The sequence below is a fragment of the Larus michahellis genome, chromosome 3 (genome assembly GCF_964199755.1).
Source record: "Larus michahellis chromosome 3, bLarMic1.1, whole genome shotgun sequence".
Lineage (NCBI taxonomy): Eukaryota > Metazoa > Chordata > Aves > Charadriiformes > Laridae > Larus > Larus michahellis.
In genome coordinates, this window is record NC_133898.1 from 19,594,589 (window position 1) to 19,616,810 (window position 22,222).

The 22,222-nt window shown below is 43.4% G+C and overlaps 1 protein-coding gene across 3 annotated transcripts in view; it reads left to right on the forward strand.

The window, feature by feature from the left end:
- LCLAT1 (lysocardiolipin acyltransferase 1) overlaps nucleotides 1-22,222 on the forward strand; it is a 120,371-nt gene that overhangs the window by 93,346 nt on the left and 4,803 nt on the right. The window lies entirely within an intron of this gene.

Consider the following 22,222-nt stretch of genomic DNA (forward strand, 5'->3'; position numbering starts at 1 on the left):
TCTACTACGCTTAGAAGCTAATTTTCAGAAGCAGGCATTGAAACACCACAGAAACTATTTAAAAATCTGAACCAAGCTTTTCAGCAGCCAGGCTGGGTGTTTTTAAAGGTAAGCCATGTCCTCCGTCCTCGTAAGAGCCTCCCTGGAGCCCACTGGATTGTTCTGAGATTCATCCATAAAACTGAAAGTTCCTGTAATGAATGGCATTATAATCACCTTCTGCAGGTCCCAACCAGGACCAAAATGTTTGATTCTTATCTGCCAAACACAGTGAATACACGATATACGTGCAAAAAGATATGAATCCTTCCTAAAAGAAAAATGTTTTCATAGAGAATTTTGCTCATTTTGCACGTGGTGGGAGTATTCCCAAAACACAGCAAGAAATATCTTTGAGCTTTAACATTTTGGAGAGGAGGGTGGCGGGTGGGAGAGGAGGGATTGAGGTAATTCACGTGCAACGTTGCCAGTAATGTGCTTGCCATGCAGTTGACTACAGTAAGCAGTTCTTGGCAGATTACATTTACGTGGGTGAGTCACATCATTTATACTAAAGAATCCTATGTGTAATTTAGGATGGAAATTCTAGATGCGTTTCATAAAGGCAGAAAAGATAATTAGGCAGGTTTAAGCATGCGTGGGTTTTGTACACATTGTGTACAGAGAAAATAATCCTCCTGTCTCCTAAAAAAACCTATACATTCCAAATATTAAGCACACAAACTACGACCTTGTTTTGAGAAAATGCGTTAGCCGTCATTTATAGGTGCTTTTTCGTAGCTGTAATGAAAGTCATAGAAGAGAGGGCCTGGGTCTAGTTCAGGGCTGTCATTTTCCTGCCCCTTTGGTTGTGAATTTCTTTTTTTCTTTGGCCGAACCAGGTTCTTCGCAGGGATGTTTACTTGAAGTTTTATTACTGAATAAGTACGTGCCTTACATGATTTCTTATAAACAACCCTAGGTGGGAATCAGAGTTACTGTTTCTGTCTCTGCAATTAATTCTTTGGTCAAGCACTTTGCTGTTTGTAAAGCAGTATAAAGTCAGGGAAGTAAGACTGAAGGACCAGGCAAAGCAGGGGTTTTGTCTTAGATGCAATATTTGATGTACTGTGGGTTATTTTTATTTTTTTTCATAAACATGTTTACTCGTTTTCAACAGTGTTTTCTGTAACAGAAGTAATTATGTTGTATCAAGCGTTAGCACTGTTTGATCTGCCAGTTTACAAATGTATGTATTAAGCATTCAGTAGAAGTTCTTACTTTGAAACTGGAAAGCACCGGGAGCTTGAAATGTGCTGTTAACTAAAAACAATGTCGGCTTAATATGTCTTGGAGGTAGCTTTAAGCATCGTACACTGTAATAAGAAGATACATGTTTTGTCAATTCCCCATCAGTTAAGATCATCATGAAAGAGTTGGGTGACTGATGGGAGGCAGGAAACACCTTGGAGAAATTGCTGTACTGACACGCAGAACCTCAGTTTGGGAAAAAAGAGACAAAGATCCCTTCCACCCCCACCCCCAATCCAAAATTATAAACTGAGGTCAGTTCTGGCTTTTTTCAGCTAGTTGAGAGGAATGAAAAACCTAAGGAACTATTCCACTTGGTCTTCATTCCATTCTCTCCTCGGTGCACCACACCGTTTCTTGAGTATCTCCTGTTGACAGCAGGAAGGGTTGTGTGTGTGAAGGTGTCAGAGCTGAGTGCTGACTGCTGGCAGAGGGTGACATGTTAGGGTGGTTTTCTTCCTCCCTGGAAGTTTTCAGTTTCAGGAATCTGCTGAAGTTGTTGCTGCTCTAGATAAATGAATGCATACGGATACCGGGGCAGGGATTAAAAGGTGCCGAAAACTACAATTTTAGCACAACTTGAGTACAACATCGCTATTCAACATCGGTATTTTCTTCTCACCTAGCTTGGAGTTGTTTGCAATAAACCTTGTGAGACATGTACCTGGGCCATAATCTAAACGCTTCCATGTTTTGTCAGTGGTGAAGAAATTTATGTCTGCGTGGCAGCGATGTGTGTAGCTGATGGGCAGAGGGAATGTATCTGCTGGAATGCAGTAAGTGCCTACATCTCCGGAGGGAGGCGGGAGGGTGTGCCGCTCGCTTCTCTTGGAGTTTGTCGCTCGGAGGTCCTCTTGGGTCCTTCACCATTTCAGAAACGGAACAGCTGTGGTTCCATGCCTTTGTTTTTTCCATCTGTTGCTAGCCAGGAATTTGTGAACATCCTTCTCGGATGTGGATCTTGCTGAGGTTATTCATGTCTTTGTCACCTCCCAGGCTGAAATACTGCGATCCATACTTGGAGCAAATGTTCATAAGCCTCCAGAGCATTTAGCTGGTGTGTAGAAAGCAGTGGCATACTTCCTGAGTGGGTTTAATCAGCATGGGCTTGATTTTTCCAGATAGCTTTGAGCCCTTTGACTCTGTAATGAATATGCTGAAAGCTGCAGGTGTGTTGTATCTCTGAAAATCAGGTCTTGGGAACACACTGAGCTCATGTCTGTTACTCTCCTCTGGCTACCTAACTTGTTCCAGATGCTGTTCTAGGCAATAGCAACTAATAGAGGAAAATGCTACTCTAGGCAGTGGTAGAATAATGAAGAAAAAATGTTCCAACCCTTGGCCCAGAATTCATATGAATTACAGAAGGACGCTGTGTTCTTTGTAATCTTGTTTCTGCATCTTACCAACACAACAGATGTGAGCGGCAGGTTGGGTCTTCTGCCGTAAGAAGAGAAGCCTACACCCACATCTTGGATGGGTGCGGGAAGCAGAGAGTGCTTATCCTCTTTCGGTGGATGAAGGAAGAAGTTTCTAACATGGAAGCGCGCTGTGTGTATAGTATCCAGTCCAGCCTGACAAGCTCTTGTGACTCCGTGACCTTGCAGCAGGAAGACCTGTGTCCTGCTTCTGTCAATAGTCAGGGGTTCGGATTCCCCAGCAGCCCCAGTGCCAGCAGGGCTCTTCGGCAGGGTTAGCTTCTGCTGGCTCCGTGTGCTGAAAGGGCTCGCTGCAGGATCAGGGGGGACAACTGGAGCGTGCAGCGTGGGGCAGGAGGCAGCAGGATCACTCCCTTCAGAGTGAGGGGTCCTAGGGGTCATAGTGAGGGGTCCTAGGGGTCATACAGCAGTCCTGAGCTCAGATGTGTGTATTTGCCCATAAGAACATTCTGCTGATGATACAAGAGCATCTCGAATACGTGTCTGCCAGCTGTTCCTCCTGCTTTGAGCAGTCACTTTCCCTGCGTCTGAGTTCTCATGACAGGGTATGGTGCATGTTTCATGAAGTCCTTCCAAGCCATCTCTCTGTGCCTCCTACCTAGTAAGATCTTAAACAGAATGAGATTTCTGGAAATCTCCACCTCGACAGTCAGGAAGATCGCTTGGCCATGCTGTTGAGGGGTAGCTTCAAGCATGGTAAGTACTGTTACGTTACCAGCGGGGGCATTCTTTAAAGCTAGTTACTGAATCCTCAAATGTAATCCATGTGCAAACAGCCTTGTTCCAAGGAGACAAGAAAAAGGGAAAAAAAAAAAAAGGAATGCAAATATAGATATTGTATCCAGAGATGCATCTTGCCTGGAAAGCTGATGTCTATAAAAGGCTTACAAGCAGTCTGCTAAAAGTAGTAAACATTAGTAACCCCATCTTGCAGAGGAACAAGGGGATTTCCATAGTAGTGGTTTCCTGTGTAGTTTTCAGATTTTAAAAAGAGAAAAGAGCTATTGATGGGCTACTTTTTTCCTTGTTATGAACCTACAACTATGTATGTTATAATGGACAAAATAGAGGATATTGTGTAAAGGGACTAAAACACATCCCCTTATTGCTGTTCTTTAGCTCTAGGTTACAGACTCGGGAGAAAAACTGAGCTGGAAGGTCAGTCAGTTTATTTTCTATATTTCTCCAGCCCTGCTCTGCTCCAGTCTCTAGTGCTGATCAATTATAACAGCAGCAGCAGATTGCATGTCAGGACATCTTATGAGGTGAGAAATTAGTGCTGTTGAAGACTACGTCACAGATGTGTGAACCCAGGAATGAAGTGAGAATTGGACTTAAATAATATGTATAGTGTTATGAACTGAGGTGGGCTTCGGGCTTGGTTTTTGATTTATTTTTTGATATTGTAGTGTGGGGTAGAAAGTGAAACAGTAATAAATTTATTCAGAGGATTTCACAGGAATCCTGAGGGTATGTCCCCAGCACGATGGTTGTCTCCTTCTCTAGGTAGAAATATGGTATTTAGAGCAAACCCAATATTGATTCATTCCTCTAATAAGAAATAATGAAGAATATTTATACATGTCTATTCACTATGGACAGTGAAGACAGAAAATGAAATGCAGCGCTCTCAGTGGCATTTAGGAACATGGAATTTATGATGTGCTGCAGTGCCTTGTTGTGTTTATTGTGTATTGTGTTTCACAATATATGGTGGTCTCACATTTCCATCACCGTACCTTAATGCCTGACATGCCTCTGGTGCCCAAACATCACACTGGGGGTTATTCACAAGCTAGATTGGATTTATGATTTCCTACTTCACCTTTGTAATCCAGAATGTTTTCTGTGTCTTGATAGATAAAAGAGCACATCTTGCAGTAAAAATTTTATATGGGAATTCCTGGAGCAAGCAGTAAAAAAGCTGTGGCACACTATACAATTAATGATAAACCTTTGGCTTTGCATTTACATTGAAAGGAAGACTGAAATGCCTTTTCTTAACATAAAATATTTAAAATCAAGCATTTATTATGCTTAGATGTGATAAGGCTACTTACCAGCCTAGACATGTTTGCACACAGCAGTATCTTCTCATTTAAATTCAATCACAGTCACAAAACAAGCCTGGCTTAGACTAGCTGAAGATATAAACTTCATTTTCATCTCATTAGGCCACCTGGAAGCAGCAATCAGTGAGTAGTCCTGACGTCAATGGTCTCTCTACTTCATTAAAATGTTAATTTCATGGCTTTAATTCCCTTTGTAAAACGTGCTGCTGCAGGACACTATATGCAGATTTATTCTGAAGCAGACAAATCTGCATGCCATATTCCTTTTTTAGTGCCTTAGGTTCCTTTGGATTTTTATTATTAGCCATTCCTATTTTTATAAACTGCTGTGAAAAGATGATCACCATAACAACCAAAAAGTAAATATTTTCTTAAAACAGCCCTTTGAGAATGTATACTTAAGAATCAGGAATTCAGGGCATCATGCATTTGGTGGTATTTTGCTCTGCTGTTCCCTTTTTCAGTATTCAAAAATGAGACAGGTATTGTTACTGGCTAAGAATTTCAGACAGTAGATCATGAAGGGGAAGCATCGTGTGCAGTAAATCAGAAGCAGCTCCATAGATCAGCTGTAGTGTCAACATTTTTAGTTGAGGTCCCACTGATGTCAGGACAAAACGATGGGCTTTTCATCAATTTTAAAATCCTTCCTTGATAGTACGTACTTTCTCAGCATTTAGTCATCTTCATCTTGCTTTAGGGGATACTTTTCTGGTTTTATAGCATACTTCAAAATTGTACATCATAGAGTTCAACCATTGGTAGTAAAGCGCGTCTTCAATACAGGAAAACAAGAGAAGGCAATTGTTCATCTTCTCTTTTCCCCTTTTACTGTATACAGTTCTTTTTTAGGAGTCTGACTACTATTGTGTATTTTTCACATTGCTATATAAACTCTAATTACGTTTTTGTATGCCTATGCTAGCTATAGATCGATGTAATGTATACTTCTATTGCAGATGGTATAGCCAAAGCGCAGGGTCTGGACTTCTCAGGACCCAGCCTCAGTGCTTGAGCTGCCTGGCTCGGGAGTTCTGTGCTCAGCCGCGTGACTCTGAGGAAGGTCTTGGGTCTGGGCTACTGACAGAACTCAGCAAGAGGTCTTCCCACTCTACCCTTGCAGTTACTGTCACTTCAGGCTCTGTAGAAATCCCACTGTGCACCACTGGCAGGTGGTACCAAGGCCTTTCTGTGAAGGACCCTGCATAATATGTGTACCCTGCCTGATGTTAACCTGGCTGGAGGTGACAAAGACCACCAAGTCCCAGTCCGGCAAATAAAAGAGCTGTTTGTTTGGGTTTTTTTCCCTAAGCACTGGACACATCTGAAATTTTCCCTCTGGAAATCCCAGTGGGATTTTCCTACAGCTAGCCCCAGGAGGATGCTCCTGGGAAGTAACTAGGAACAGGTAGTTAATTTGGCCTTGTGCCTGTCCTGGGATTGCCAGAAGAGCAGTGTAGATGCAGCTGTATCAGTCTACTACCATGTACATCTCTGCTAGTTGCCTTGAAGGTGTATAGCTCAGGGAGCGAAATAAAAATATGCCCTGTAATTGTAACTGAGAAGTACCCAAAATAGCTTTAAAGATGTGAATACAATAAAGTTAGACAGCCTTCCAGACCTCCATCAGTTTCCTATTTCAGATTAGGTAAGATAATTTACCAATGAGTCTAAAAACGTGTTGGTGCCTATTTTGTCACTCTTAGTGTCAAGGGGGAAGTTTTTTGAAAGTCAGTGAAGACAGATGGACAGTAGCCAGTTCATTTCCATCTTGGGGCTCTTGCCTACAACATTATTTCATCACAAGCAGCACCATAACTCAATGTACTAGTCAATTTAAAATGCCAAAGTGTGCCAGGGTTTTACTCTATGGATGGAATTATTCATTCATGTCTGCAGTTGGTGAGAGTGGAGTGATACTGTGACGACTTCTCAGATCACAGACTGATCTAGAAAAACATTCCATTTTGTAACCTCTCTGAGACATTAGCTGTTACTGCAACAGCATGCTTACTCTTCTAACACTGTGTTTTGATTTGAGGTACGATATATCTTATAAACGAACCAAAGAACTTGTCACTATGGTGTGCAGTCCACTTAAATATGAGTTACTGCAGGTCTTTGAATGGAAGTGGTCAGTTTGTCAAATGGATTTTGTTGGCAGCCTTGCCATTTCTACGATAGAGCAACATGGTTAAAGTTACTGGCGTTACTTAATGAACTTATGACTGTAGGTTGACATGGCTTTGGGAGAATAAAAATAAGAGATCTTTTTGGTTCGTATGTATTTCTTTTGTCTCAGTCACTAATTATGTGTTGTTCTAGAGATATTCATGCTATAATTGCTTATTGTTTGGTTTGTTTACTTGTTTTTAATGATCTCAGAACCAGGGCAGATGGAAGACTTGGTGGGAGTTAGTTTGTGTCACCATTGCTTAGGCAGAAAACATACTGAGATGAGTGGTGGACTTTGGGTTTCAGCATTCGTCATGTTTTCCATGTTTCAAAAAGTATCACAAAGCTGCTGGAGTTCTCCTTTGCTTGTGTTTGCCCACAGAGAGAAAGGTTTTTACCAGCACTACCCCTTAGAGCTAAACTGTCTTTGAACTCAGACAAGCTACACTGGATTTGTCATCACCCCATCATTTATTTGTGAAAGACCAACTGGCAGCTCATCATTCTGCAGCTCTCAAAAAGTCTAACTTTAACTTTTCCTCGGATGAGAAATTATGCTCTTCAGGTAAACTTGAACTCTCTCACCACCTTTGTTGACCTGCCATGTGAACCAGTGGCAACATCTTTGTTCCCATTTCTAAGGGCAGCCTTTTTCCCTCCCACAGGGATGGAAAATGGGAGACATACAGTTGCTCCTGGCTGATGAAGACATTGTGCTGTACCGTGGCAAAGCTTTCCTGCAGGCATTTCAGAGCTTACCACATATCCAGGTTTCTTCCCTAACGCTCATTCCTCCAGAGCAGAGGTGTTGGTGCGTTTATGGGTGATCAGGAGGGCTCCTGTCCTTTCCCTCCTGGACAAAGCTCTCCACAGTTGTCTGTGTCCATAGACCAAACGTGAGTGAGAATAGCAGTCTTCTCCTAAAGTCGGTGCAGATGGTGTCTAGCTTATTCACGGCCATTGAGACTAGCGAGGGTGGGTGTCGGCTGTAGTGAACCGTGTTATGTACACTTGAGGGAAAATACCAAGGTACTGCCGAGGAACATGGAGTTTTCTGGGATGTGCTACTGATAGGCATGTTTCCGATCTCTGTTTGCTGTCCCTGTACACCTTGGGATCTCCCCGGTGGAGGAGGTTGTGGAACGAGGACTACACGATGTCTTTTGTGCTTTCAGTGGTAAGCCCTGGGGGGAGCAACACGCTGAGTTGTTCAGGCGGTCTTGAGGGAAAGTGTTTCTGAACTCAAATGTGTTAGATATAGCAAAGTGCATTTATGGAAAACAGAGCTCAAAAGGATTTTCTGCTATGACAAATAGTTTCTCCCCTTAATTAAGCATTGTCCTCTCAATGCTCTGTATGAAATTTAGGGGGCTTCATTTTTCCCGAGTTAAAACATTGAAGGAAGACAATTGTGTGCTGACAACAATGGAGTTTTTAACTTGCAGTCAATTTGTTTCTGTAATTCCTATGAAATAAACTGAACTGCCTAAGTTGATTTTATTCATTGTGGCTCAGTTATGTACATGTTCATATTTGTGTCAAAAAGTAATGTTAAAAACATTAATGACTGCTCTCAGTGCTTTCTAGCATGCGGTGCCAATGGAGTTAAATGTTCCGCCGGAGTTCAGAGATGGAAGTTTATAGCAGATATTTTCAGGAAACCAATTTTAGACTTCAGTTCAAAGAGGCCTGCACAACAAGGATTTACAGCATTTTCTCATCTGTGGCTTCAGCTGCCAGCATGGGATTGCCTACTGCTCAGTATAAAAAACCAGCAGACCACTGCAAAGCCCAGCTTTAACGTGAGGGTACAATGTGTAGATTATAAGCCTAAACCTGGTCTTATTTGCATTGAGCAGAGCAATGCATTTGGCTCAGTGTTGGGCCTTTGTGTACTTGGTTAAGTGGCATCTTTCAGCCTTGTTCTTGCAATACTGAGACCAGATCTGAAGATGAACCACTGGCCCATTATCTGACTCTTTTGCTGTCCTTGAGGTAGGAATTCGGTTTTTACTTCTCAGGCTGGCAGACTGACAACATCACACATGTGGGAAGTACAAGATGGATGTGCAGAATTAGGCTTCCATCTGGGCACAGGAGTGACTGTTCAGGCACTCTCAGCAGTCTCCGCTCATTTTCACTCTCAGGATTGACTGTAGCATAATTTTTCCTAAGCATCCCGATGAACAGCAGTAGTTGGAACAAAACCATTAGCAAATCATTTTATTTCCAGAGACAGATCTTTTTGCTGCTGTGCATTTAAAATGACTGCAATCCCTCATTCATCTGCAAGGCCACGAGGTGGTGTTTTCACACATGCTTTTTCTGTTCCACGACACTGTCATGACAGCTTCCGCTGGTACAGCCATTCGCACATCACCAGTTAAACATACATGAGCTGGAGATAAGGGCATTGATCGGCGGTTCCAGAAGCTGCTGTTGGAGGAAGCTCATCTGCTCCTGGACCTCCCCGTGTCTGTTTTCTGCAGGGCACCACAGGGTGGAGGAGCAGCTCCTTTCCATGCTCCATTTTTCTTCCTAGCACTTTCACCAGTGAAGGGAAGAAAACATTGAGGGTCAGCAAGCGCTGTTTACATTGACACTGTAGAAGTGTGATGCAGGACAAACAGTGCATGTCCTTCACCTTGGTTTGAGTGAATGAGGGGGGTGGCAGCTAACCCATTTACTGGGGGAACCACCACCCCAGTGCCATCAGAATGCAAACAGGAGGATGTTTGGCTTTACAGTAAGAATTACTTGAGCGGCTTGCTTTGTTTTTATATAGGGAAAGAAAAACTGGAGACACTCAGTTACGTGCCATTGGTACCTACCTGTAGGGCTGTGCCTTCTTAAAGAAACACATCCTGCTTGAGAGCAGTCAGCTGTCCCCGCGGGCTGCTGGTCGGAAGGGCTGGGGGGCGTTTGGGCTGGTTGCTCTGCCCTGGCTGGGAGGGCGGCCCGTGTGCTACGTGAGGTTTCTCTGCATGAGGAGGATCCGAAGACAGTCAGACCCTTCAACTTTACGGCTTCTTTCCACCAGCGGAGCTCCAACAAGTAGCTGCAGCAGGGTTTGGGTCTGATCCCATGTCGTTACGGAGGAAAGGAACTATATAATCATTATACTTTTTAGAAATTTTAACCACAGCCTGTGGAGGGATGGCAGTGCTTTATCTGACAAATATGTCATTGTCTTTCATCAGCTGATTATAATCATCTTGGAAGTTCCAGTGTGTCTGTTTTTCCCTCTTCTTTTTTACTATTGTGTTTTGTTTAACTTTCCCTAATGAGCCCAGTGAAAAGCAATTGTTCTAAATAAATCATGTGTGCTACAAAGCAGTATATCACAATTAGGTTTCCATTATACTTTAATTAGGCATTCCATTATTAAATTGATGTCTTCGGCTTCTTCCAGGTCTCAGACTAATCCTGAAACAAATTCCTCTTTGTGGATAAATATTAGTCAGTCGTAATTAAAGAGTATTCATTGGAGTTGCGGCTTTTCATTAAATCCCTTTCTGATTAAGATGGCTCCCCCAAGTACTGGGCTGATTAAATTTAATAAGATTTGTCCACTTATGTGTATCATGGTCTGGTGGAAACTGTTTTAGCACCAGGGGATTGGGAACAATAAGTTGCTATCTTGGTGCAGGCAGCCATGGGTCTAAATGCTGTATGTGCGTATGCGCTGTATGCTCCCGTGTCAGGGGGCTCCACGGTTTGCGTGGTCGATCAGCAGAGGGGAAAAACAACATGGAAAGTGAATTAGTGGTGTTAGAGTTGAATATCAAAGGGTTAAGTTGCATCTAGAGGGTTACAGTAAAGAACGGAAGATTGAAGTATGTCGGAGCCTCTGTTTTGTTGACTAATTCTCAACGAGGGCTTTGCTGCTTAGTAGAAGCCCAAGTGCTGCTTTGCCCCAAACTGATTTCACTCAGTGAGATGTATAGATGAGCTCATTTCTACGTAAATATGGTTCAGCTGCAAATTCGGATAATAAAACAGACGTTCCTGACAGAAGTTCTTCTAACGGCAGAATATGAAATGTTTTCAGAGCAAAATCCTTGTCCTGGATTTAAGACAAGGTGGAGCAAAAGCGTGATGTGGCTTTAGTATCTACATCCAGCAGAGAGAAGTTACAAGCCTCACCATTTTCTGTGTGCTGAAATAATGCCTTCTTGTCAGGCTGCTGGTGCTGTTCTGCATTCCTCTTGCTTTGTACGCAGAAATGAAAACAAACCTCTGTGACCAAGAATGGCAATAGCACAAATCGGCGAGGCATGAAATGCAAGAGATCGGCTCAGGACGTCTGTGGAAACACTCCATCCAAATATTTGAGGTGGCTGCTAGCAGGTGTTTTTTTCAACATCTAGTTCATACTCTATTTTTGCTGCAGGGTACGTTTTCATCTAGTGCTTTGGTTTGGTATGGGCCGTATTTGTAATATCGAATCTCTCGGAAGTTTGAATGCATTTTCAGTTTCTTCTCGTGTACCCCAAATATAATGGTCCTGGGTATATCATCTGGCCTGTCTTTTGTATTGCGAGGAATCCAAGTTGACCCTTAATTCCAGATTGCTCTTCCTGGGGCTGCTGAAGGCTGCACTCACCGTGAGCGATGCGTGGGACAGATTGAAGAGGGCAGGGTTACAAACCCATGTCAGGTCACTAAGCAGCTAAAGAGTACTCTCTAGCGGTTGACTTTGGGTAGTGATAAGAACAGATGGCAAAGCGCGCTGAATTGAACATTAGGTTACTCATCTGAAGCCATTAAAAAAAGGAAGAAAAATAGAATAAAGCGAGGAAAGGAAGCTGAACTTTAAATCTGAATTGTAGGAAAGAATGGGAGTAATGCACTAGAAGCCAAGAATAAAATCTCTTTTCTTTACTAGCCATTGTTTATTTACTTATTGCTACTGTTGAAATACTGCGTTGGATGGTGGTGTGCTATTCATAGCACTGTCCTTCTGTTGGCGTGAACTAAGGGCTGATGGAAAGTGAAAAGTCCATGGTGCTCCTGAGGAGATAGGATGCACTTCGATCAGCTGATTACGGAGCAGAAATTGCCACAACTGCTTCCTTCTGACTATCTGTGGTGAATTACTTTTCTCTGCTCCTGATGGTGTCTCACAGTAGCTTTGTAGTGACTTCACGAAAGACAAGACTCAAAATAAGTTGCATGGTCACTCTGCAGATCAGATGGGGTCTAACGTTCCTCTGTCTAAAACAATTTGAAAGTGATTAAAAACAATGAGAAAATGAGGAGAAAGTTCCTACCCTACATCCCTGAAAATCCTAACACTACTTAAAAAAAAGAAAAGGTAGATGTACTTGAAAAGAGTATAAGCAATGGTTTCGGAAGAATTGGGGGGAAATAAATAACATGTAATAGAATGAACAGGGAGGTTGGGAAGGGTATCCCCTTTAATTCTTGTATCTCAATTGGGGTGCTGAAAGCTTAACATACACTTTTGTGCTACAACATGGCAGTTCATACATACTGCTACTCCTTACATCTTGAAAAATGCCGCACTCTTCCAAAAATTCCAGGTTTTAAGCCGGCTGCGTTGTTTACCTAGCAGTAATGTCCTGTAATGTTGAGCATCATTGGTATGGCAGTTGTGTACGTAAACTGTTCCAGAGCGGTTTGCTTCACTGTTAACTCAGTGAGGCCAGTCAGAAATGTCAGTGGAAATTGCAGATGCAACAGCTGAATCCTGGCAGAGCTGGAGTACCTTGAATAGGGATGTGTTTTCTCTTGTAGAGACTGATGCTTAATTTCATCCGCATTGGGGAGAGATTGTTCATCCAGGCAAAGAGCAAAGAAATGCACATGGGTGGATTACTTCTTTCTCAGATTCCCGGTGATTTCAAACAAGTAACAGAGGAATTAAGTGGATAGTGTGTTAATTAAAAGAATAAGGCTGAGCTGCATATACATGCTTTGTTGTGTATGTGTGCATGTATGATTTATTTTAAGGGTATTTTGTATCTTATTTTTGCTTAATTGTAATGATACTTAGCTTTCCAGAAATGGATGACTAGTTTAGCTTGCTTTATAAAAGTTTAAAAAAACCAGCCATTTCTTAATTTATGTACATTTGCCTGTCTAGAAAAACGTCTTGTCATGACAAGGTAGAGTGCATGCGATGCTTTTTAAAAGGATTTCACTGCGGTAGAGTAAATTATCTTTATTTCAAGCATAATTGTGATTCTCATCTAAATTTGTTGGCTGCTTGCCAGGAAATTCATGTTAGAGCTTAGTGGAGTGGGAGAGTCGCATACCAGTGCGTCAGTGTCTGTCTGTTACGTGAAATATCATTTTTCTGTATGAATAAGTAGTAGTGTATTTAGAAGCCTAGAAACAGTTTTCTTCTTCCCAACATGTAACATACCTATGGAAACCAAATCCCGTATGTGTATATAGAGCAAACGTGTAGTATGGGAGGCCGGGAATGAGCAGATATGCCGGCGGGGGAATAATCATGGCATTTTTGTTATCTGGATTTGATAAATATAGTTTGGGAATTGTATAGTAAAGAGCTGTAAGTCAGTTATGCCTGGTCATCCCTAGTGACTGGAAATAACTTGTTATTCCAACCCTTTCATCCTTTTTCTCCCTCCTCTCCACATATTTTTGTATTTTATTTACAGCTGAACCCAGCTTTTGCTTTGCAATTTGTAAAATAACCCTTTGGAGCCGGGGAGGGAAGACAAAAAGGCAGCAGCCCCTGTGCACCCTTCCCTCCTCTGGCCGGAGATTCCTCTTTAAAACGAGCAGACGCTGTTCCTGAAGGCATTAGTGGCTTTGTGTTGACAGTGGTACCCAGGAGCCACATGTGGTGTTCCAGAGGAGCTGGCTGTGGCTTTGGTAGCAGCTGAGTGGGAGGGCCCGCGTCTGGGGAGGTGGCAAGGTAGAGTTGTATCTGTAAAGGAGGTTGTAAAGTGTTGTGAAACACATGGAACCCAGCACCCCAACCCATACTTGCATTTTGCCCGTAAAGTGTAGCTGTGCAAACAACACATGCAGTAATTACGAGCCAAATCTGTATTTCACTTCGGCTTGACACGTGCCTAACTATTTTTGTACAGTTTAATCCATGACCTAAGACTCAGTTTAGCACTTGATACATCTGAACTTGCAGACCCGGATAATATACTTCTGGATCTGTTCTTAGCTTTCCCAGCTTTCCCACAGCACTGACTTCTCATACCGTAACTGACCTACACCATGTCTTCCTTCTTTATTAGCTGTGATGTGGTTTGGAGAGGAGGAAGGGAGCCGGCAGATGTGTCTGCTGAAGGAAGGAGCATCCCTCGCCTTCAAATCGAAAAGAGGGACATCTACTCCTGCCGCTGTAGTAACGTTGGTTTATAGTCCTGCAAACAATCACTCAATCTGTAAGAGGCATTTCAGTCGATTAGATTTTATTGGCATTACAAGTTCAGTGTAGCGATGTTGATTTTAAAAAGAAATAAATTAATTAGAGGAATTGCCTACCTCATGTTAAAAGCTTTAAGGCAGCGCAGGATGTCTGTCTTACAACATCCCGTGGCAAAACCAAAAGCATTCTGCATAAGCTCCCATGGCCTGTGTTAGTCAGGAGATCAGATTAGATGATGATAATGTTCCAGTCTGGTCTTAAAATAATTAAATGAGGTATTTACAGAGATTTCAAAGTCAAAGCGGATTTCCCCCCTCCACTCCCCCCCAACAACTTCAGTTAGTGGTATTATTTTACACATGAATGAGATGTGGCATCAAGCTGCAAAACTATGTGATTTAAATGTATTTAACAAAAGAATTAAGCACACACGATGATTGCTGATAGCTATGAGGATGTCCTTATATCTCTTGATCTTTGTACCACCGGCTAGAGGTACCTCCTAGTGGATCCCGCTAGTCTTCTACTCCAGTATGCGGCACCCAGAGCACAGTTCCTTCCTGCTGGGAAGCAGGAAGCAGCCAGGGCTGTCCCTTCCCCAGACTCCCACCCTCAAGGACAAGAATCATAGAATGGTTCAGGTCGGAAGGGACCTTAAAGATCATCTAGTTCCAATCCCCCTGCTGTGGGCAGGGACACCTCCCACCAGACCAGGTTGCTCAAAGCCCCATCCAGTCTGGCCTTGAACACCTCCAGGGATGGGGCATCCACAGCTTCTCTGGGCAACCTGGGCCAGCGTCTCACCACCCTCACAGTGAAAAATTTCTTCCCGATATCCAATCTAAATCTGCTCTCTTCCAGTTTGAAGCCATTACCCCTTGTCCTATCACTACATGCCCTTGTAAAAAGTCCCTCTACAGCTTTCTTGTAGGCCCCCTTCAGATATTGGCAAGCTGCTATAAGGTCTCAACTCCTTAGTGTCAGCAGGTGGAACGTCTTCCTCTCTCCTTGTATCACAACATGGGTGGAAAATCAGATTGCTAGAGAAAGAATTGGTATGCAGGATCGCTCTTCTTTGTTAATCAAGGCCAGCATTATCGTTCTGTCTTTTTTTGTTTGCTTATTTGATTGCTACACTTACCCAAAAAAGATTTCCAATAACTACTGAGTTGAAAGTGATTTAGATTAACCCTGGCTGACACTGCTGCTTTAAAGAGGGCTGCCTGAAGTTTTAAATCTTCACAAAGATGATATTTCCCAGGAGAGGCTGTAAATCCTTGAAGCTGCTCCCTCCTGATACTGTGTTCTCAAAATAAAATGACTCAAATCTCAGGGGACAAGACAGTAATATTTCCCAGTAAGCACTTTTAGATGGCTTTTGGTTTAATGTCCAAAAATGTATTTTGTCTCAAAGCTAATGTACAATACTCAGATATTGTGAAACATAATTAGTTTTGTTCTGCTTGTTTACGTATCTGTTTTGATTATGTTGCTGATCAGTTTGTTTACAGAAATGCCAAGCCTCCTTCTGCTAGGTTTCCTAAAGAAATATATATAAAGTTGAGGATATACATAAATATATATAAAGTTTGAGGAGCGATTGAAGGACCTGGGACTGGTTAGTTTGAGGAAGAGGAGGCTGAGGGGAGACCTCATCGCTCTCTACAACTACTTGAAAGGCCATTGTAGAGAGGTTGGTGCTGATCTCCTCTCACAGGTAATTAGCGATAGAACAAGAGGGAATGGGTTCAAGCTGCAGCAGGGTAGGTTTAGGGTGGACATTAGGAAAAAATTCTTCACAGGAAGAGTGGTCAGCCACTGGAATAGGCTGCCCAGGGAGGTGGTGGAGTCACCATCCCTGGATGTGTTTAAGACTCGTTTAGATGTGGAGTTAAGGGATATGGTGTAAGGGAGAACTTTGTAGAGTGGAGATGATGGTTGGACTCGATGATCCCAAGGGTCTTTTCCAACCTAAATGATTCTATGATTCTATGATATTAAAGGGTGTAGGGGGGAGCTATAACCAGTGTTTTATGGAAGCCTGGAGCTATATGAAGCATCTGTTGCTGTGTGATGAAGGGACAGGTATGCTGCTTTGCAGGAGAAAGGAGTTAGTTATGTTGTGGTGGGAGGTGGAATGGGCAGGGGCCTCACATATTGGTTCCACTTCTCACAGAACAGCTTATTTTAAGGTTATCGTGAATATTTTGTTGTGAGAGCATCTCAATATACCTCTCCACGTTCTGGCTCAACAACTCCCTGGCACGCTGTTCTGTGATGTACTGTGGTTAAGAATAGCATCTTTTCTACTGGATCAATACAGGGGAAGAGACTGTATAATCCTTGTATGATTTAAAGTAATGTCAATGACAGCTAAAGTAGGACAAATTATGGCTGCTGAGATCCTCGCTAGAGATGGAAATGGTAATAGCCACCACTGTTAATGCCAGGGAGACTCAGCTGCCTGTTCACCTTGGAGGCTGCTGAGAGCCTGAGCAGTTCCTTGCATGGATTTGCCTGGGGCCCATCCTCATTTCTGGCTCACTGATGGTCATCTTGGCTTGAAGAGCTTTTGTTCTGAATCATCATTTCGGCCCTCAAGTTGCTGCTTATATAGATCCTTCTGTCTCGCATTGAGCTTGCTCAGCATTGCTCGGTCCCGAGTACGAGCAAGAAAGTGTCCTTGTCACTGATGTGAATCATAACTGAGGAACGAGCAGTGCCCGAGCTCCTGAGCGTGATCCTTACAGCACAGGGCATGGGTCCATCCAACCAGCCCGCTTATTTGGGACTGTGCTGTTGGGCTGAGCATCACTTCAGGCAGTTTTCACCAGTTGCAGCTACCTTGCAATATTTGCTTTGCAGATGTATTTGAAAGCAGCTTAAAATAGTTTAAAGCTTCCTTTTACATTCAGGCTATTTTTTCACCCCCTGGAATTAAAATACTGGGCTGATATTGTATTATTTAACGTGCACAATTAAAAGTAATTTTCAGTTTACCTGTGATATCTTTATTTTGAACCTAATGAGAGGCTCTTGGTTGTAAGGTTTTATAATAGGTTGTGAGATGAAAGGCTTGTCTGCACACATGCAGAGGAGCACAGGAACACAATGGCAGGTAGAGAAAACCCTAAAGTTCAGACAGAGAAATAGATCCCCTACCTTGGCTCCTCTGAGGCCTTCTGTGGGGGAGCCATCAGCCCGTGGGCCAGGGGTGACACCCATCACAGTGAGTCAATGGGAGAGGCTCTTGTCCATCACCTTAAAGATGAACTGGTGTTACTGCTTGCAGGGCTTCGGGACTTGTTATGGGATGCACAAGAGGAGAATTTGGGGATTGTACAAGACTTATTATGGTATATTTGGGGGAGGAACCAAAAGTGGGGAAAGAGGTAGTTCAAGGTGGCTTGGGAAGAACAAGTTTGAGAAAATAGAGGAATAAGGGGTAAAAGGAGCTGGTCCCATGTCAATGGGGCTCATCAGTACGCTTGCCTGGCCCTGCCTTGCACCTGATAGCACAGTCTGCCCCATCTTCTCATTAAACTCCATTTCTAACTATTGTCCTGGGTGAGAAGACTCTGTGGGTGTGCATGTGGAGATCCAAGCACCAGCAACTGGAGAGCCAGGGTCTGTGTCTATCGTGGGGGTGTGTATGTCAGCGTGTGATCAAGCAGGACTAGTGGGCAAGTAGGGAAGAGGCTTGGGAGCCAGGTATCAAAGTGACCATAAGTCGTGGTCAGATACTGGAGAGGTCAGATAGTCAAAATTTGGCTACTGGAGGGACTGCAAGGTCCAAGCTGGCAGCTGTGGAGACTTGTGGGGTCTGGGGTGAACTGTGACCAGTTTGGATATCTGTTTGGCTCTGCATGAGGCAACTGGAGAAGAGAGGATCCAAAGATCGGCTGGAGTCTTTGGTCCTGAGTGTCTAAGGTCAGTTACTGGAGGGATCGCCAGTGCTTGTGCGTCTGTGCGAGGGGTCTGTACCAGCCCCTGGAAAGGGGCTGTGGCCCCGGGGGCTTGTGTGTCCAGGTGCCAGCACCTTGGAAGTCCAAGGACCCAGTGCCATCTGTAGCCTGGGATAGACTGTTATGGCTAGTTGCTGGAGGGATCCATAGCCTGTGCATATAATTCCCACTGGCAGACCTTTATTCTAATCAGCCAGAGAGGCAAAGACGATGAGGCCGTTTTGTTTGCTTGAGTGCTGTGTTTTCTGTCCATGTTGATCCGGGCTGTCCGTCTGTCTGTGCCCATGCATTGTGTATAGGGAATACGTGCTCAGACTCACTCTGGGCAGGGAGATGCAGCAACCTCACCTCTACTGGGTTACCAGATGCTGCAACTTCTAACGCAGAATGAAAATTCTGATGGAACAGCTGGTGTAGTGAAAGAAAATGTCCTGATTTTTCCTTGGAAATACTTTTTAAAAGAAGGCACCTTTCTCTGATGCTGTTATTTTGGTCATGAGCCTGGTAAGTTCTTCCTCTGCCACCTCTGAGTGCAATGCCCAAAGCAACCAGCTGTGCATTGTGATCGCTTGAAGTAATGTCGTGTATCAACAGAGCCTGAAATATAAATAACTTTGTTTGGAGCGCAGAATGTTTAAAAAGAAAAAGAATAGTGCTTTTGAGGCATTTTGTCATCCCCAAAATGGAGACTGCCACATGGATTAATCATCCTGTACATGTTATGCAGTTTATAGCCACGTAGCAATAATTGCAAATAAGCTTTGTATTCGCTCCTGAGCACTATAGTAAGCTTTCCATTTCTGAGGTGCTTTTATAAAGCATGGGACAGAATAGTGTTCGTGGGTATGAAGGATACGTAGTTCTACTACTGCAGGAAGAAAATCGTGAGACACTAAAGCAACTGAAACTGATGTCTCTTTGGCCTGAAAAGCTGGGCTACCTGCCTGTCATTGTAGCCGTAATGGCAGTTTCTTAGCTTAATTAGATTTCAGATGCAAAATTGGTGAACATTATTTGATTTCCTCTGTCCTTGATTCCTTCCCCAATGGGATGTGGATACACGCAGGATAAAGAAGATCCCTCAGATGTCACTGAAAGCATTGCAAAAAGTGGTTTGTTCATTAATAGGTTCTCTGAGCTATGAACAAATACAGTTGCTTACTTCATTTTTGACCCACTAGAGAAGCACAATGACGTGACTTCCCTTAGGGAAATTTCTTCTTAAAACGTGCAGAAGCAGGTGTTTTAAGCAGATCATTAAATTCAGGTGGAAAAAAGATCTTTAAAATCAGCGACTGCCTTGTGTCTTCACTTAGGATCCTTTTTCGTTTGCTGGTTGACTGTCACTTTGCTTTTGATCCGAAACATGTACTGTTAGATATCTCCAGACTGCAGAGAGAACGAGCTGAACTTCAGAGGGAGACAGAGACAGTACAGATGCTCTAGCCAAGGATGCAGGTTCAGAACTGCCTGATTAAACCTAGCCTAAGGGAATTTTGTCCTTGCTCACAAATGGTCTACCTTCATCTGCTGCAGTAACTTTTCTTCTTTTTAGCAGATTCGCTTGTAGCACGTTTGGCAGAGATGCATTGACCCTGTCCATATTAAAAGATGCCACTGATAAATCGGCAGAGAATATGCGGATTCTTTTTGTTCAAGTGCGCGGTGTGGGTCCCACCGCTTTACTGCACGTAACACTAGCAGGGCACGCTTCTTTCAGCAGCTGTGGAGAACTGATTGAAGCTGCTCCTTTCCACATGTTTGCCTTGCCAGGGAATTAAACCTTCAGGCTGCCATTTGTGTGGAGTTTTTAAATATGTATGACCCAAACAAGGGGCCTGTTGAGAAAGGCTCTAATCCTCTTGCATATGAAACCTGGTATTCTGGTCTTCACTCTTTGTGATGTTTCTGTGCTTTCAGATATGCTAAATCTACCTTTGAAGTTTCATTTCTTCTTGTGTAAAATACACCCTAATAGGTGAACCTTGCAGCTGGGAATTAGGAGATACTGGCTCAAGTTGGACACAATGAGCAGCTCACGTAATCATCCTTTGCCTCGGTTTCCCCATTTGTAATGCAGAAAGAGTAATATCCACCCTCCTGTACGCAGCTCTTTGAGCTTTGTTCTGGGTAACTCATTTGGAAGCCATAATGTAGTGTAGATCACCTGCAGTCTGGCATGAAGCCCTGCTGGGAGGTATCTGTCTGGGGATGCTACAGATCCCTGGGTAGGGAGTAGAGGCTTCCCTGTTTCTGATGAGGAATTCACGGGCAGAAATACATCTGTGTGCTGAAGGTATCAGACCAGCTGTGTTGGGTGCAGGGAGACCTGCCCAGTCCTGCCAGTCCAACACTTGCACTGTGTCAGAAAATCTGTCTCTCAGGCGACCCTGATGATTTGCTGCCTGTGGCCTGTGTGCCAGTGATCCTTATGTGTAAAGCTTTGATTCTTCAAGAACATTTGCATGTCATGGCAGACTGACTGTTTAGCTGCAAAGACACAAATGACTCAAGGTGGGTGAAAAACCCATGTAGCCAAAAACTCTTTCCATAGAAGGCTTTTTTCATGCAAGGATCTCAGGAAGGCTGGACTTTTCTGGCTGAGGTAAAGTGTGTAGACATGTGCCACTGGGACCCGGGGAGCTACGGAGGATCAGGAGGAAGACAGATTTTAAGCGATGGGGATCTCTTAGAGGCATATGTAGCAGCCTTTCTCTGTCCTGTAGGGTGACTGTAATTCCTTCTGATGGCAGAAATATTTGGAGTAGGGGGAGGAAAAATGTGAGCAGTTCTCAAAATGAAAACGCTTTGTGCTAAGGTGCCTCAGGCTGGCCATCGTTTCCTTTTGTATGGGCAGGGTTTCTAAGACACATTAAATTTTGGCATCTCTTGGAAGGAATCTGAAAGGTTTTACCTGTGCAGAATACAGTGATTCTCTGCTGAGATAGGTTGTGATCCCGTAGCTAGACCAAAGCTGGAGTATTGAGTTTTGCTCTGATGGACCTCCTAGGAGCCATATATATAGCCTTCAAAAAATCCAAGTAACCTACCACAAAACTGTCTGAGAGAGAGCGTTATGAGACAGCCCAGTTATAAAATACTCTCAAAGGCTGAATGGGGATTTTCCCCCTCTTGTGATATTTGGAGTTGAACTTTAGATACATCGTTTTGAACATGGCCTTTTAAAGGAACTTTCTATTCTGTCCCTGTCATTTTTAGAGCTGTGAGGAAAGCCAAAATGCCAGGGAAGGGGAGCAAATGAAAAGGGGAAGCGGGGCTAAAGAGTAGGTTTTGATCATCTTCGCGAGAAGTGACATCATCTATGAGAACAAAAGTCTTCAGTCGCTGTAACTGGAGACAGCTTTTAGTCTCCAATTCTGTCTTGCCCCGAGCCAGCCAGCCAAATAAAAACAGCGGGATAAATCACTGCTGGCAGAACTTAACGGTTATGCAACATCCAGTGCACCGTGCGCCTATTTTTAGATCAGTTTTGCACTAGCAGAATTTACTTTATGAAATCTAAAAAGAATGTCTGGTCAGAGGCTGGGGGATAAAGAGGGCATTTAGAAAGTGCAAAATGTAAAAACGCTTAGCACAAAGATACGTTAGCAAAGCCCGCTTTGGCAGTACTGATAGCCTTCCGAGCGCGTTGGCTCGATCAGGCGTGGTAATGAAGAGTAGAGGGTTTTTCATCAGTAGTCCCTTGAATTTCTAATCTGCAATTGCTTTTTAAATGGTTAACTGTACTCACTTTACCCAAATAGGTAACCGTGTGTGATTTGCTTAAAGCTGAGCTTCTCCAGTACATTTATGCTGTACTTTGTCTTGACCAGATCTGGAATGCAGTAAGCAGCAGCTCGCCTCCTTACAGTACCGGCTGGTCAGATGTAAAGAAATTGT